Source organism: Ailuropoda melanoleuca, chromosome 11 (genome assembly GCF_002007445.2).
Source record: "Ailuropoda melanoleuca isolate Jingjing chromosome 11, ASM200744v2, whole genome shotgun sequence".
In the NCBI taxonomy this organism is placed as follows: Eukaryota; Metazoa; Chordata; class Mammalia; order Carnivora; family Ursidae; genus Ailuropoda; species Ailuropoda melanoleuca.
Genome location: NC_048228.1, coordinates 71,262,625 through 71,281,273, shown reverse-complemented (window position 1 = coordinate 71,281,273; position 18,649 = coordinate 71,262,625).

The window sequence follows — 18,649 nt, the reverse complement described above, 5'->3', positions numbered from 1 at the left end:
ATAACAGAAAACCAAAACCAGAATAATGTTTCTTTTTTTTTTTTTTTGGATTTTATTTATTTATTTATTTAGAGAGCAGGGGGAGGGGCAGAGGGAGAGAGAGAGAAAGAATCTTAAGCAGGCTCCATGCCCAGAGCAGAGCCCAACGTGGGGATTGATCTCACGACCCTGAGATCATGACCTGAGCCAAAATCAAGAGTCAGAGGCTTAACCAACTGAGCCACCCAGGTGCCCCTAGTAATGTTTCTTTTTAAGAACAGTCATAAGAAGATCATTTCCAAAGTCAAAACACTATTTATCTTTTTTCAATTTGTTTCATGTGACAGAAAGTGGCTAGATACTCCCCAAACCTGTTCATTCCTCTTGGACACACGGCCAACCCCTTTCCCAGCCTTTTGGCAACTATTTGGTCAAATCCTGTGACTCTGCGGTGCGCTGGTCCATGTTTAACACTTGGCCCTTCAGATGGAAAAAGGCTTCATCAGTAGTATTTGCCTATTTCCAAGGTGTCCATATTTCCACAAAGGCCTATTTCAAGCCACCAACAGGATACCATTGAATGTGGAATTGGGAAAACACGCACAGAAGAACTCTCAGAAGCTGAGACCAGATGGTTCCAGCACACCACTGGGATGGCGGTGAGCTCTTGCCCATGGAATGAGAGAAGTGACATGTCACTTAACAGGCAAGGAATTGTGTGCCCAGGGCTGTTTCCACTTGAACTACCTCCCTCTCCCACAGCTTGGTGGCCTTCTGAGGAAGATGGTGAAGCAATAGGATGGAAGGAGGATCCCTTCTTGAGTTCCTTCTTCAAGGAGCAATTCCTTCAGTTGTTTAGAAACATCTGCTCTGGGACTTGACACGACTGGGCAGTAAACTTCCACTAATCAAAACGCTGAGATCTGGGGATGGTTTGTTAAAGCAATTAGTCTCTGCTAACTTATATATTGCCTTTAGAGAAACTGCAAACCACACTCCAAAACATCTCTTCTCTACCAAGAACTTCAACCTAAGCTCTAACCAAGGACATAATAATTCAAGTTATATATCTTATGTGATATTATAATAAGAAATATATATTGGGTCTCTCCTGTTTCTGGCAAAGAGCTCTTGAAACTGTTGGAACTGATAGTGACAGTGATGGGTGTCTTTTGTTATGTTAATGAGATGACTTTTGGACCACTCCGGTCACCTAAGGTTGAGGGCTGGTTGCCAGGAGAACCAACGCTGTGATTAGAGGTTTGGGACTTTCAGTCCCACCCCCCAACCTCTGAGGACGGAAGAGGTGGCGGAGGTGAACTTCACCACCAGAGGCCAATCAAACGTGCCTCGGTAATGAAGCCTGCGTAGGAGCACGAGGGGAGGGGTTAGGAGAGCTTTCTGGTTGGTAAACACACGGAGATCCTGGGCGAGTGGAGCGCGTGTAGGGGGCTTGGAAACTCTGCACCCATTCCCCACACCTCACCTTATGCCCCCCTTCATCTGGCTGCTTCTGAGTTATATCCATTTCTAATAAGCCGGTCATCTAGTTAGTAAGTAAAATGTTTTTTTGAGTTCTGTGAGCTGCTCTAGCAAAGTAATGAAACCTGAAGAGGGGGTCATTGGAACCTCCAATCTATAGAAAGTTGTCGGAAGCCCAGGTGACAGCTGGGACTTAAGATTGGCCCCTGAGGTGGGGGAAAAGCGGGGGTGCAGTCTCATAGGACTGAGCCCTTAATCTGAGGACTTTGACGCTATTTGCAGGTGGATAGCGTCAGAATTGAGTGGAACTGTGGAACACCCAGCTGGTGTTGGAGAATTGCTTGGTGGTGCGGGAACCCCCCACCACCTCAGAGTTGGTGATCAGCATCGTGACCTTACAATTGTTGATCGTGCTTTAGGAAAAGAAGTCTTCATTCTTAAATAAACCATTATTGTGGGTTTTGTTAAATAGCAAAGTGAATGTTTCATGATTTTAATAAATGACTTTCAGGGAAACATCAATAAGAGACATTTTACTTTGTTTCAAATTAAAAAGCCTGAAATAATAGCCCAACCATTTCAGTCCTTTAAAATAACTTGGTATCAATTAGCAATAATGATTCAATTCAGTTGCATAATTACTTTAACCCTTGAAAGTATAGATAACAAACAGATAAACTGCTGACTGTTTTCTTGGCAAACTCCCAACCTGAAGCATAATAATGGTGAGTAAATTGCATGTGGCAGGGTCATATTAATTCATTTAAGACCGCAGTAAAATTTCTTGGCAGAATGTCTTCTAATGGTATGGGCTCTAAAGAAATATCTAGTGAAATTGATGCTGTAATTGACTCCACCTGGCTTTGTCACACTACTAAGTGCAGTCAGTTATCAGGAGAGAATGGAATTGGTGAGACAAATGTTAGCACAGACTGACGTCATGAGTCTTACTTCCTGGAACTATTTGAATCATCAAATTCTAAGTGACCAATCAGACAAGAGGGGGAAACCATCCCTTCAAGTTATGTTTTTCAACAACTGATGAATACCTGAATTTTTTGTTAAACATCTATCTCCTCCTCTCCCTCAGTTTCGATGGTGGAAATTCCCGGGACCAAAGCTGACAGTAGTGCTTCTGTGGCTCACTTGGCGTTCAGCTCAGGGGTGACATCACTCAAAGAAAGATTTCCGGGCTACGGGGAAACTAGTAGAATGTTTCTAATATCTCCTTGTTAGAAGACCCCTTGGCTTTAATCCCCCAACTTCACACAGTGCAGCTTCTTACGCATTTTCGAACTAAAGTTTACAGAGAAAAATTTTTTATTTATATCCCCAAATCCAACATTGTAAACAAAGTGATACAGAGGTCAAGTCTCAGATTACTTCCAAAACCGATTAGGAGACGGCAGCATGACGAGAGGATAGTTTGAGAGGGTCAGCAAGTGGGCAGGCTTCGGGGTTGCTGGAGTCATAAGTCAACAGTTTGTAACAGCCTGATTAATTATAAGGTACCCGGAAGTGGTGCTTTAATTGCTGTGCATCCTAATGTGGGAGTTGTTACTTATGTGTAAGTGTGTAGGTGTTTCACTAAGTTTGACGTTGGGAAATTGATGGAGTTCTGGGAACTTTTAGGAAAAGAATGAGTTCTGGAAAACGGATGGCTAACTGACCACAGCCAGAGCATCTGGCAGGGCTGCTGGGTGGAACATACAGATTGTCATCAACAGTAGTTTCAAAGGGAGTTGAAAGTCCTGGATTTCTTCCTTCTAAAATCATATGACCTAGGGCACCTGGGTGGCTCAGCTGGTTAAGCGTCTGCCTTCAGCTCAAGTCATGATCTCAGGGCCCTGGGATCAAGCCCCGAATTGGGCTCACTGATCAGTGGGGAGCCTGCTTCTCCCTCTCTCTCTGCCCTTCCCCCCACCTGTGCATACACACGCTCACTCTCTCTGTCTCTCAGATAAGTAAATAAAATCTTTAAAATCATATGACCTAACTTCAGCTTTTAGTAGTATGTCAAAATATCTTGGAATAAATGAACTTCTTAGATGATCCAAGCAACAGGACATGGAAGGGAAAACAGAAATTTTTGTAGCAACACTTAAGAAAAGTCAGTTACATATTAGAATATGAGCAGGCATTTTGTCTTCAGGTAAAAAAAAAAAAAAAGGTGGGGGGAGACTAGAATGATGGCAGGAATCTTGGCGATGACAGGTCTCAATGTGTCCTTGAATCCTATTGCTCCCCTGTAGACCGCTTTCCCCACTATTTGTGCCACAGCCAACAGTGTGCTACCTCTTTTCACTTTCTTCCTTGAAATTCCCTTTGTCTCTCTATGTTGCATCTTCTCTTTTCCATGTCTTCTCGGTTTGCTGTTTGATTTTAATGGACCACATCCTACGGTAACTTCATCAGAAAGGGTACATGGGAGGTAAGGTTTTTGAAAGATTGCCTATCAAAAGTCTCTTTACCCTAACCTGGTAATATATTAATAGTTTAGCAGGGTATAGAATTTCAGATCAGTGATCATTTTCCTTCTGAACTGTGAAGGCATTACTGTATGGTCTTTTTTTTTTATTTCATGTATTTTTTAATTTTGGAAATGATCTTTAGTTCTTTTTCAAAACTGCCTTGTCATTCCCAGAATTCCTTGTTTCCTAAAAGTATTTTTAAATTTTCTTTAGTTCTTTAAACTTGGTAGACCTAGTTGTTTAACGTTCATGACTGATTATTCCAATTTCTGTTTTCATTCAGATTCAGGTTTTATTTTCTGGTAACTTCTGCTGACTGCTAGATATTACCTTAGAAAAATTATTGTGGTGGTTCTCTGAGGTCTAGGCTTGATGTGCCTTCCTGTAGAATTTTCCATTTGTTTCTTCCAGGTGCCTAAGGGCACTGTCAGGAAGAACCACATCAAGGTTTGAGAGTTCCTGGCCAACTCAGGTTATGTACACTCTGAATACAATGTCATGTGAGGACCATCTCACATGACTTCCCCAGATCAGCTTCTTTCCCTTTTTTTCCCTTCCTGCTCCCCAAGGCAGCACCAAAGTGGTCCTCCCCACAGTTCCCTGTGGTGCAGGGGAAGGAGGGCAAGTCTAGCTCGGGTTTGCCATTATTGCTCTGATGTTCTGCTTGCCTCTCTGGTTATAGGCTCTAGTCCTGAGAGTTCCCAGCTGTCTATGTCTTTAATGCTTTTGAGGTATTTTTATCTTCAAAAATATGTTTTATCTAGTATTTTTCACTGTTTTCAGCAGGGGGATTGCTAAGTTTCCTCGCTTTCTTTACTGGAAACTAAGTGTTTTGTTGATATCTTGCTTCTAGTATTACTGTTAAGTCTGAAACCATTTGAATGCCTGATCCTTTATATATGATCGAGGTTGTTGTTTTTTTTACTCTCTCTTTCTCTGAAAGCTAATAAACTTTGATGCTAGCTTGGTGAAATTACATAATGATGTGCTTCAGTATGGATCTGTTTTATCCATTGTGCTGGGCTTTATCAGTGTGTCCTTCCAATCTACAAATCCCACCCTTAGATTCTGAGAAATGTACTTGAAAACCTTCACTGAAGATTTACTTTGCTCAGTTTTCTCTGTCCTTCCAGGAACACATATTAAATATTGTACCTTGAGGACTAGCCTTCTATAAGGGACTGAATGTTTGTGTCCCCCCAAAATTCATAGGCTAAAACCCAATCTAATCTAATGCAATGTCAGGAGATTGGGGCCTTTGGAAGGTAATTCGATCATGAGGGTGGGGCCTTCATGAATGGGATTAGTGCCCTTATAAGAAGAGGCCAGACAGCTAGCTTGCTCTCTTCACTCCCTGTGAGGATATAGCTATAACTCTGCAACCCTGAAGAGAGCTCTTCGAAGCTGACCATTCTGGTACCATCATCTCAGACTTCCAGCTTCTGGAACTGTGAGAGACACATTTCTGTTTTTAAAAGCCATCTGTCTATGGTACCTTTTTTGTTGTTGTTGTTTCTGAACTAATTAAGATGCCCTTTAATTTCTGTAATCTTTCCTATGTCCTGCCTCTGTCATTTTGCTTTGTTTTGTAGAAAATGTTAACTTTATGTTCCAACTCTGTGATTGAGTATTTCATTTCTGCTTTCATATTTAAAATTTTAAGATGTCTTCTTTTTGTTTTTTTGTTCCTTTTTGTGGCATCCTGCTCTTATTTTGCAGTTGCAATACCCATGTCTGAAAGGGTCTTTTTTTTTTTTTTAAAGATTTTATTATTTATTTGACAGAGAGAGACACAGCCAGCAAGAGAGGGACACAGGCAGGGGGAGTGGGAGAGGAAGTAGCAGCCTCCCAGCAGAGGAGCCTGATGTGGGGCTCGATCTCAGGACTCCGGGATCATGCCCTGAGCCCAAGACAGACGCTCAATGACTGAGTCACCCAGGCGCCCCTGAAAGGGTCTTTTTTAACTTAAAATTTATTTCCCATGCTTGGTCTCTATTTTTGTAGGTTGCTTGTTTGTTTCCTTTTTTGTTTGTATGGGTCTTTATCTTCCACAGTGGAAGTTTTCCATAGATGTCGAGTAATCTTTGGTTGTGTGTTCATTTTTTTTTTTTTAAGTAGGCTCTACACCCAGTATGGAGCCCAACGAGGGGCTTGAACCCACCACCCTGAGATCAATACCTGAGCTGAGATCAAGAGTCAGACACTCAACTCACTGAGCCACCTAGGCACCCCCGGTTATGTGAGAGAGGGAGACTAAACTGCTGACTGGAAGCTCTGAACACCCTTTAGGGTGATCTGGGATCAGGAATTTTATTAGGGAGACCCCAGTGTTCTTTTTCTACACTAGCTGCCAAGTTCTGGGAACCAAGTAGGGGTAGAAGGCCAGGGGAACCAGTCACAGTATCTCATGGGCACACATTCACCTATTATTTTTGCTTATTGTATTTGTACCCTCAACAATGTCTGGGTTCCCTGGTACAGAGAATCTTTTACCCTCTCCAGACTGTAGTGTAGGGAGATTATCAAGAGACATAAACTAGGGAGTAGATCTGGGCATTTGACTCCTCCTCCTCCTTCTCTTCATCCTGCTCTTCCTTTTCTCCTTTGGAAAAAAAAAATAAGTCTTTATTAAAATATAACTTACATACTGAGAAATGTATAGCCTTTCAGGTGGACCTAACTGCTCCTTAAACAACCTTCATTTTAGCCCATCCTTTACACCGTCTTCCTGAAGAACATGATGCCACCCATTCTTGAGCCTTGGGGGGTTCTGCGGTGGAAATGGAGTCAGCAGTGTAATCAGACCCATATTTGAATGAGAGAAGAGTCAGCTGTGGTAATTAGTTCCCTCAGGAGACATATCTTTTCTGTCCCCAGCACCTACACTTGACATGCTTTGCCCTTGCTAAGGGGCAGATAGCTTTCTCTCCTGCCTTTCTGAAGGGGGTGTGGCTCTTCAAGATTCCTGACTTCTTGTGGGGGATCTCCTTTCCAGTGTCCCAACTAGCTGTCGGTGCCTGAGTCTCTGTCTCTTATGTCCTGTCTCCCACATCCCCCACCCCAGCCTCCCCCCAGGACTCTGGGTTCCTGGTACTGACAGATGCCCTCAGGACAACACGGAGCTTTGGTACTAGTTCACCATTAGACATTCCTGGCTTTCAAAGGATATTTACTGTATTTAATTCAGCAGTTCAGTGTTTTGTAACTGGAGGTTTTTTCAGAATATCTAGTCCACGGTATTGCTGGGAACAATTCATCTTATTAAATCCTATTCATCTCCAAGGGCTCAACTTAAAGGTCACCTCTTATGTAAAAGCTTTTCATACTTCTGGAGGAGTGAGACCTTCTTCCTCTAAGCCTCCACAGCCCCTCTTGGCACACCTGCTCCAGTGCTGTAACTCACTGGGAAGCTGGCTTTAACTGTGTACTTATGCATCTGTCTCCACCACCCTTCTGAACTACTCGGGGCACTTTTAGATGCACCTCTTATCTTCTGCATCTAGCAGAAAGCCTGCCAGCTGGAGGACGGGGGAGGTATTTAATACTTATTGGATTAAAAAAAAAGTCATTGAGGGACACCTGGGTGGCTCAGTTGGTTAAGCAAACAGCTCTTGATTTCAGCTTGGGTCAGGATCTCAGGGCTGTGAGATGGAGCCCCATATTGGGCTCCGTGCTCGCCTGGGAGTCTGCTTGAGATTCTGTCTCTCCCTCTTCCCCCCCCGCCCCCGCCCCACACTCTCTCTCTCTCTCTCTCTCAAAAAAATAAATCTTTTAAAAAAATGAAAGAAAGAAAGAAAAGAGAAGAGAAAAGAAAAAAGAAAAAAAAAGAAAAGTAATTGAAGGGCGCCTGGGTGGCTCAGTCAGTTGAGCATCTGACTTAGTTTCGGCTCAGGTCATGGTCTCAGGTTTATGGGATCCAGCCCCACATCAGGCTCCCTGCTTAGCGGCGAATCTGCTTCTCTCCCTCTTCTTCTGCCCCTCCCCCTGCTCACATGCTCTCTCTCTCTCTCAAATAAAAAAATAAATCTTTGGGAAAAAAAAGAAAAGTAATTGATAATGTGCTGATGTCATAGTTCAAATTCTGAGGCTCCCAATCATGTCTGTTAGATGTTTGATGTCTATATATATATATATATAGATAGATAGATAGATAGATATATGTATATGTATATATATATGTGTATGTGTGTGTGTGTGTATATATATATATATATATCTTTTTCTATCTATCTGTTTATTTAATTAAAGAAGATTTTGGGGCACCTGAGTGGCTCAGATGGTTAAGTGTCTGCCTTCAGCTCAGGTCATGTTCCCAGCATCCTGGGATCGAGCCCCACATTGGGCTCTTGGCTCAGTCGGGCATCTGCTTCTCCCTCTTCCTCTGCCTCTCCCCCTGCTCATGCTCTCTCTCTCTATCTCTCTGTCTCAAATAAATAAATAAAACCTTTAAAAAAGAAAGAAAGAAAGAAACTTACTTTAAAAAAAAAAGCCTTTACTTAAAAAAAAAAAGGTTTTGTTTAATTTAGGGGGGAGAGAGAGAGAGCACACATGAGTGCAGTCGGGGGGAAGGGGGAGGGGGAGAGGCAGGGGGGAACAAGAGGGACAAGCAGACACAAAGCTGAGTGCAGAGCCTGACCTGGGGCTTGATCTCACAACCCTGAGATCATGACCTGAGCCTAAACCCAGAGTCGACGCTCAACCAACAGTGCCACCCAGGCACCCCTTTGAGGTCCACATATTTAATGTAAACATGTATTGGTGCCTTCATTCTGTCCCTGAAAACATGCCAAGGTTTTCTTACCCCAAGATCTTTGCATTACTGTCCTACTTGGAATGCTGCTCCTCTGGGTGTTTACGTGACTACCGTCTTCCCCTTATGTACCTCTCGACTTGAATGGTACTTTCAGGGAGAAGGCTCCCTGACCACCCCACCCACGTGCCACATTGTTCTGTTTTCTCTTCTTCATAGCATGTTTTACAGCATATGATTCTATAATCACCTAAAATTAATTTATTTGTGTGTTTAAAAAAATTAACATAAAATGCAGTCTATGTGGTAGCATCCCCTGAAACTAAACTAAGCCTGCCACATGAGAGATAGCCAGTAAGCAATGTGTTGACCAACTGCCTAAGATGTACTGGTCCAAGAGATTTTAGAAAATGAATAATTGGTCCTCACAGGTTCATTGAAAAGTTCATTTGATCAAAAATGGATGTTTCTGAGGACCACTTTTGAGATTTGCCTATGGCAGACCACTAGTCATATCTGTCTTTTTCTAGGGCTAAAGTTATCTAAGTTATACTCTGTAATTCTGGAGACCCCAATGGTGATGTAATCATGGGCGAGAGCAGATTTAACTTTGCTTCCTAAATAAAGTCCTGGCTTTGTTTGTAGGTAGTGCTGGCCTTGGTCTTCCTTCCAGATGGGACTTTGGTTCAGCCCAACATTTTCTTCTAAAGGATGCCCACCTCCCCCCCCTACTTATCCCTATACTTCTGCCAAAGTAGTTTGCTTGGTAGGAAGGAAGCAGGAGATTATAGATGAGGGAGAAGACCCTGCAGTAGGGATTCGGAAGAGCTAGGTGGCACAGGGCACCAGGGGCTTAGAAGAGAGGGTAAGCCTAAAAAGTAGGATGTGGGGGGACCAACTTTGATATTCAGTCCAGGGTCAGCTGTGCCCAGAATTGGTCTGAAAAGATGCAGTTCCTCTTATCTTGGCAAGAAACCTGCATGACAGTTGGGGAAGGAGAGAGGCTCAAGATGGCATTTTTTGTCCCGGGACATGAGCTTCTTACCAGATAAAGAATATAGTGAAGCAGAACATAGATGTCGTCTTCAATTCTAAAAATGTTATCATCTCTATTGCCCAATGACCACACTGCCTTCTTTTTCCACCTGCTGCAGGAAGCCAGGTCATGGTGTGAGCCAAGGTTTGGCTCTGCATGCTAAATAAACGTTCTTCAGAGGTGGTTTGACCATGCTACCACACATGCACGTAACTTCCAGCTGTGGTCCTTCAGCTCTAGTGTACAAAGGGGTCAGGTAAGAATGCCCATCCTCCCTCGGAGTTTCTGCTTGAACAGATTTGATGCGGGCTCCAGGTAGGCGTCTTTGCAAGCCATCCTTTTCAAGTAGTGGAATATGTATTTTTTTAAGATTTTATTTATTTGTCAGAGAAAGAGAGAGAAAGAGAGCACAAGCAGGGGGAGCAGCAGGCAGAGGGAGAAGCAGGCTCTCCACTGAGCAGGGAGCCTGATGCGGGGCTCAATCCCAGGACCCTGGGATCATGACCTGAGCCGAAGGCAGCCGCTTAACCAACTCAGCCACCCAGGCATCCCAGTAGCGGAATATCTTATTGAAACAAAATTTTGATGAAAAGCCTATAATAATAAGATAAAAATACAGTTTTTCTGGTTGAAATGTGGGTTTGGGGAGGTGTCAGAGTTCTGTCCTCTTAACTTCTCCCCAGTCCCCCAAATACCTCCTGTGAACCCCTGGGTATCTGTGAGCACAGCTGACTATCTTCGCTCTAGTAGTTCTCAAGTCTGGCATCATGACTCTTCCATGATCAGTTATGAGGGGCACTGCACATAATTTAGTAATAACTGAAGTACCAAAGTTTGTGATACATTTAGTTTAAAATAACTTGGAGTGGATTCAAGTCATGCTCTTACTGGCATTTCATTCTGTGTTCTTGAGGATGGAAACCCCTGTATTAGTTACACATGGGAAATGGGAGGACACAAATATGGATGTCATGGTGGAAAAAGGCCAAGAGTCATGGATTTGGGTTGGCCTCCATGTTGCCGCCAGAGAGAATTTCCTTAAAAATATCACCCTCTTTCCTTATCAGCTCATCCCTCCAAGGCCTACAGAATTAAGACCAATCTGCTAATGCCTGTTTCTCTCTCTCACCTCTTGTCATTCATTTCTTTTTAAAGATTTTATTTATTTATTTGACAGAGATAGTGACAGCCAGAGAGAGAGGGAACACAAGCAGGGGGAGTGGGAGAGGAAGAAGCAGGCTCATAGTGGAGGAGCCTGATGTGGGGCTCGATCCCATAATGCTGGGATCATGCCCTGAGCTGAAGGCAGACGCTTAATGACTCTGCCACCCAGGCGCCCCGTCATTCATTTTTTTTTTAATTTTTATTTTTTTAAGTAATCTCTACACCCAACATGGGGCTCGAACTCACAAACCTGTCATGACCCTGAGATCAAGAGTCATGTGCTCTACCAGCTGGGCCAGCCAGGTGCCCCAGCTCTTATGATTCCTTCCTTAACTCCTCCAGGACTCCAAGACCCCAGTCCCCTCATACCTAAACATAGCAGACCTTCCACGATTCTGTGTCTGCACAGGTCCTGTTCCTCTGCTGTGGAAGTAGGAAAAGAAAAGGAGAGAAAAGCAGATTCTTAACCTTCAGTGCCTGCCTATAATCCCTCCTGGTGTCCAGCTGTTCTTCGTGCCTTTGGGCTCTTTGATACCCTGATGTTGGGCTCTCCCTGGTCCTTCCACATTTGTTGGTGAGATGTAGAGATCTCCTCTTACTCACCTCTGTACCCGCAGGATCTGGAAGGCAGTGAGACAAGTTAATCCTTCCTTTCTTAATGGAGCCAACCCAAGAAAGTTATCTTACATTTTAGGGTTTTTAGGTCCCCTTTTTTTCCCCCTTGCTCAAGGTGACACTGGAAATACTCCTTTGAGTAAAAGTAAAATACAGTGTGCTCCTCAGAGCTCTAACCTACCAGAAAGAGTTTTCAAGTTCTAGTTTTCCTATATTAACAAGAATTATTTATGTTGATACCCTGAAGAAGCAGCAGGACTTTATCACCCCGATCGTTTTCCATTCGCGTGAGATACACATCAGGAATTTCCTTCCTCATGCCAAACCCAGCAGCGCAAGGGCTTTTTAAAAAGTAATTCATTCGTTTGGAAATAGGAAGTGACAAGACGTACTTGATCTATTTCAGTTTGCTCTCACGGGAGATAGCTTTTATGCATTTGCCCCATGGCCCCGTTTAATTTACTGTATGTATTTTCTAGAATTTTTTTATTTTATTATTTTTTTTCCCCAACTCACTGGGGAGCACATTTTAGACTATTTGAAATCACATGTGTGGACCGCTCAGTCTTCATCTCTGCTCTCCTATGACCTCGGGATGGAGGATGCCGGCCACACGGACGTCTCTGTCTCTTGCCTTTGCTTTCATCCCAGCGTTCGTTGGGCCCGACCTTGTTTATTCCCCGCTTTCCCTCCTCCACAGAGATTTTAATTGTGTTAAAATGCTTTCGCCGTGGCTGTGACTCAAGCAGCTCAGCTAGCTGCAGAAACACGATGTCACTTAATATTCCGCCCCACGGCCCAGACAGTTTCCCGTCAGGTCATCCGGAGCAGGGCTGTTGAGACGCTTTATGACAATGATGGCAACACCCTGCTGCTGGCACACAGACCGCGCGAGGCCAGCTGCCGTGCCCTGTGCAGTAATTACAGACTTCCAATCAGAGCCGGCTTCATAGAAGTGAAGGTGGTCCCCGGATGACACTGTGACACTAAAGCCACACTCTTGAGTCCCTCTGTGCTGGTTGGCTAAGACCACACCCATTCATTTATCCTTCTGCCCATTCATTCACCTATATGCAAAGCGGGCCTGTTCTTAAGGACAGGAAGGAGGCAGGGCAAGGCCTAGGACACAGAACAGCACTCGCGGAGCTCCTGCTACTGACAGACCCGGAGTCTCCTGCAGAAGCTGGACTTCCAAAAGATGCTTACAGGTCTGGGTGAGGCCCGAAATGCTGCTCTGGGAAGCCAAAAAGACAGCACCGGACTCTAACAGGGAAACAAAAGACAAGTTAAAGGGGCTTATAGGGGAAGTGAGATTTGAAGTAAATTTTAAGGGACAGACTGGATATTTCTGGAGGAAGGAAAGGGGGTTGGATGTATTTCCCAGCCAAAGAAACATGTGTATAAAGGCGAGAGACTGCTGATAGCAGTGCCATTAACTAAGGCAAAGAAGAGGAGATCCAGGATTGGGATGGATAGAATGAATCCTGCTTTAGGTCATGTATGCAGGATCTATGGTGGATTTAGGGCTCCGATGAGATTTGGGGCTAGAAATAGAAATTCATGAGTCAGGGGCACCCGGCTCAGTCGGTTAAGTGTCTGCCTTCGGCTCAGTCATGATCCCAGGGTCTGGGATGGAGCCCCATGTCGTGTGTGTCTTGTCAGGCTCCCTGTCAGTTCTCCCTCTCCCTCTGCCCCTGCTCCTGTGCTCTCTCTCTCATTCACTCTGTCTCTCAAATAAACAAATAAAATCTTAAAAAAACAAATAAATTCAAGAGTCAGTGTCTAGAGCTCATAGCTAAAGCAGGTGAGTTAATGAGACCGCCTAAGAATGCGCAGTGAGAAGAAAATAGAGCCTAAATTCTAGAATAGCAATATTTAAGGATATGACCAAAGTAAAGGAACACAAAAGAGTGTGAAAAAGGGTATAGAAGGAGTCCAAAATAGAAGTGTGTGGTAGATGGTAGGCACTATTTCACAGAAACCTTATCTTCCTCGTTTTTGCATCCCTAGTACCTGATAGTCATTCAGATTATCCAGTTTATGTCAGAAATGTTTATTTATTTCTTTTTATCCTTCTTAGGACTCATTACACTGCCTGCATCTGGATTTGTGTCTTTCTTCAAGTCTAGAAAATTCCTATTACATTTAAAAATATTGGTTTTTGTACCTTCTTTCCTTCTGGAATGCCCATTAGATGTACATGGAGGTTCTCCATTGACTGTGTTGTGGATTTGCCCGTGCCTTTAAAAAAGATGTTTGTTAGACTTTATGCAGCATATCTGGGTATATTCTGTAAAAGAAGGGTTTCTAGTTTACCACGTCAGATGTATTACCAGCGAGTGGAGGCATAACAATTGCTGTAAGTCTGACCGTTTGTGTCTGTTCCCCAGATCTCTGCCGTGCTTCAGAACTGAAGTTCACCTGCATGTTAAACTGCAGCTAGACATTCCAAACATCCGATACCCAACACATCTGAGACCCTGCTGCTTGGATCTCAAACTTGCTGTTTTGCTGGTGTGTTACATCTCAGTTAATATCGTTCCCATCCACCCAGTCTTCCAAATGAGAGCCTAACTTAGCTTGAGTCATCTCTCCTTCACCACCAGTGCATCTTCTCCTCTCAGTTTCCATATTTATCCTGTACTATAAGCTGCCGTCATTTTCCATGGCCATAGTCAGCCTTTTACTTGACTCTCTCCCTATTCTTTATGCTGTTCCTACCCATTTACCCAGACCTTCTGGAATCATCTTTCTGAGACTTGAATCTGGATATGTCACTTTCCTGCATGGAAAACTTAGCTAACTTTCTGTTGTCACAGAATCAAGTCCTTTATGTGGCAGTGAAGACCTTAAAAAATTTGCCTTCACTACGCACCTTGCCCCATCTTGTTTCCCACCCTTGTCACTGTGTATACACACTCTGTTCCCCCTGCGCTCCTAGGGGAAGTAATGTGCTCCCATGACTTCGTTCACGCTGCTCTCCTTCCCTGGAATACCCTCTGCATTCCTTTGCACATTGAGAGTCTAGTACTCACTGGTTAATTAGGCTTGGACTCCACAGCCAGTATTCATCTGTCTCATCTCGTGTGAACCTGAATATATAAAGTTCATCACAATATGCTTTGCATTTGTACACTGAGCTGTGCACTTTGATGGAGCAGCAAGATCCTTGAGAACAGGAAACATATTCACCTCTGTCCTGTCTAGCAAAGCATTGGGAGATTAATACACAGCACTTGAGTTGTTAAAACACAATATTACAAAATCTCTGAAATTTTTTAGGGATCCATGTCTACTAATTACAGACAACTCTGAAGGGTCTAGAGAAATAGAAGAAAGTATATATTTGCACATTTTGCATATATACATATATGTATCATAGATATTCTGAAATACCAGTTTTTGGGGAAAAGTATTTGGCCAGTTAAAAGAAAGTCTAAGCACTTGAAAAACACTAGCACCAGCTTTCGATCCCCCCATCTCCAGCTTCCATGAAGTTCTCAGCATGATTTTGCAGAAGTGATGGGGGGAAAGCAGTGACCTTATCCACTCTCTCCCAATCAGTATTCTAGACAAAGCAGGGCAGGGGATAGCATGACAGACACTAGTAAGCAGCAGCCATGGGTAATCATTCTCAGATCTGCTGAACGGCAAGACTAATTCAATATTGAAAGTAAGAAAAGAATGAAATATATGAAATATAAAATTAACAAACTACAGTCTTTCTTAGGATCATATGAAACCAGAATTCATTACTATTCTCTAACACATATTACTAAGGTTAAATGAATGAGCAAGTGGTGGTTTGTATTTTTTGCTTCTTGTGTAATGGGCAAGAAATTTTTGTTTTAATTTAAATTCAATTTAGTTAACATATAGTGTATTTTTAGGTTCAGGGGTAGAATTTAGTGATTCATCAGCTGCATATAACACCCAGTGCTCATAACATCAAGTGCCCTCCTTAATGCCCATCACCCAATTGCCCCATCCCCCCACTCCCTCCCCTCCAGCAACTCTTAGTTTGTTCCCTATGGTTAAGGGTCTCTTATGGTTTGCCTCCCTCTCTTTTGTTTTATTTTTCCTTCCTTTCAATGGGCAAGAAGTTTTAAATTATTCCAAGAGAAATCCACCTTTAAAGAATGTTTCAAAATAACATTTCTTCAATTAAAAATGTTAATGCTTTATCTACCTTGTATGGGGTGATGGAAATTTAAAAAAACAACCCAGGGACACCTGGGTGGCTCAGTAGGTTAAGTGTCTGCCTTCAGCACAGGACATGATCCCAGATGGGATGGAGTCCCGCATCAGGGTCTTTGCTCAGTGGGGAGCCTGCTTCTCCCTCTACCTGCCACTCCCCCTGCTTGTGCTCTCTCTCTCTCTCTGTCTCTCTGACAAATAAGTAAAATCTTAAAAAACAAAACAAAACAAAACAAAAAACCCCCACAAATCCAAACCAATTAGTGAAGACTAATTTTAATAAAACTTTTTTAAAAAAAGATTTATTTATTTATTTGAGAGAGAGAGAACACAAGCAGGGGGAGGGGCAGAGGGAGAAGCAGACTCCCCACTAAGCAGGGAGCCTGATGAGGGGCTTGATCTCAGGACCCTGGGATCATGACCAGAGCTGAAGGCAGACGCTTAACCAACTGAGCCACCCAACTGCCCCAAAACTTCTTTGTTAAAAATAAATTTTTTAAACCATTTTTTGTATTTATTATATTGTTTGGTAACTTAACAAGAGGTAATTTTTCAGTTGGGAAACTTGAAAAACATCTGGATTTTTTTTTCATGTTTCGATCAAATAAATTCTCAGTTTAATATCCTGTTAGAGCTTTGTAGATACTGTTTCTTCCTATTCAGTTTATCAGATGACAAATGCCTCCTGATACAAGCCTTATGCCATACAAAGGTCGTTATGGGATGTCCATGCATCCAAAATATGTTGAGATGTTACAACTTCAAGAAAGCAACAGACCTCTCACCTTTCCGGTTAGCTGGCAGTGATGGGAAAGTTAAAGAAGATATAAAAACAAGAATGGAGCTGATTAAAGAACAGATGATGAGCAGAAAAAAAGAAAAAAGCAAATCTTTCCACGTAAAGCAAATTTTTAAATTATTTTTAAATTATTTTTTATTTTTTATTTTTTTTTAAAGATTTTATTTATTTATTCAACAGAGATAGAGACAGCCAGCAAGAGAGGGAACACAGGCAGGGGGAGTGGGAGAGGAAGAAGCAGGCTCATAGCGGAGGAGCCTGACGTGGGGCTTGATCCCATAACACCGGGATCACGCCCTGAGCCGAAGGCAGACGCTTAACCGCTGTGCCACCCAGGTGCCCCAAAGCAAATTTTTTTTAAATCATTGAAGGGATGAGTGGAAAGCTGAGGGCTTCTCTGGTACAGATTTTGAGATAATGCAAAAAGGAGAATCTGGATTAAATCAAATCTCTCCTGATGGCTTTTTGGTAGCAACTAGGCAGTGTGCAGTTGAATCACATGATTCAGGAGCAACGAGATGGGTACTTTTACAAAGATGACTGAGATCTGATGTGTTATCAGAAAAAACAGGATAGCTGCGGAAGCTCACAGGCCAGATTTGTCCCAAGATTGTTCTGGGAATTATTGGGAAGTAGACATTCTCCTTTCGTAGGTGGTTGAAAGTGGTAGGATATACGGGTATCCCTTGCCTTTGGAAAGTTTGTATTCGGCCACTTCACTTTTATGAAAGACCTACATTAGCACCTGTTTCAAAAGAAATCTGAAGAGGACGTTCACTTCTACAATGAAAGGCGAAGGCGAAAATCATATTCAGAGTTTGTTTCGTAATGAGTTGTGATAGAAGCCGTTCTCCCCCAGCAGTGAGAGCAGCCCTGCCAAGCTCCTTCCCAGAGAACTAGGCTTAGCATCTCGGCAAGCAAGACTCCACAGCTTTGAACTGTGTCTGTGAGCATCTGTTTTTTCTCCATTTTTAACATGCATCTGTCAGCAGGATGTGTCCTAGGGTATCAGAAAAGCATAAGAGAGGCTTTGTTGTTTTTTTTTTTTTTTAAGAGATTTTATTTCTTTATTTGAGAGAGAGAGAGCAAAAGCGGGGGGCAGGGAGAGGGAGAAGCAGAAACCCCGCTGAGCAGGGATCCCAATGGGGGGTTGATCCCAGGACCCTGAGACCCTGACCTGAGCCGAAAGCAGACCCTTAACCAACTGAGCCACCTAGGTGCCCCAAGGCTACTTTGGGGTCTAGGAATGCTCAAAACTTTTTCTACATAGATGACTGGTCATGGTGTCTTCCCTGATGGCATCCCAGCTTAGGAAGGTTTCAAAGGAATGCTCTACTTTCAGATATCAGGGGAAACCTGTTTGTGAATTTGCTGAGCCTCCCTATGGAGAAAGTATACATGACAATGAAGATAACAATAGAGGAATGCAGAGCTGGGATATGAAGAGAGACTGAGTCCTCATTTTAACTTGGGAGTCAGCCACACCTGGAGATTTTTCATTTTCATGAGTCAATAAGTTCCCTTTTTGGCCTTAAATGGTTGTGAGTTAGGGTTTCTGGCACTTCACTTGAAATAATTCTAATTAAAAAAATTTCCAGAAGCAGAATTGTATTATGAAATTGCATTCCCCAGAAGCTGTGTCAAGTCCTTCACCACCATCTGGGGGTTCGAGGGCTCCTTCCATTGCATTACAGCGTTAAATGTTGCTGCTTTGAGATTCTTTGTCTATTTGATTTTAACTTTTATATTTATGTAACTACTAGTGAAATAAAACTATTTCTATTTAATAAATAGCGTATGCTTTTTCTATTGTAAATTGTGTCTTTTGCACAGTTTTCTCCATCAACCTATGGGCTGAAGATTGATTAAAGTGATTTACCCTTTGACACTGGTGGAATTTATTTTTCCTCTGAATTTGATACTGTAAAAAATAACATATTTTTCTGATTATAAAATACTATTCTGGCAGAAATTCAGAAACACAGTAAAGATTAAAAAAAAACAACAACAGGGGCGCCTGGGTGGCACAGCGATTAAGCGTCTGCCTTCGGCTCAGGGCGTGATCCTGGCGTTATTGGATCGAGCCCCACATCAGGCTCCTCCGCTATGAGCCTGCTTCTTCCTCTCCCACTCCCCCTGCTTGTGTTCCCTCTCTC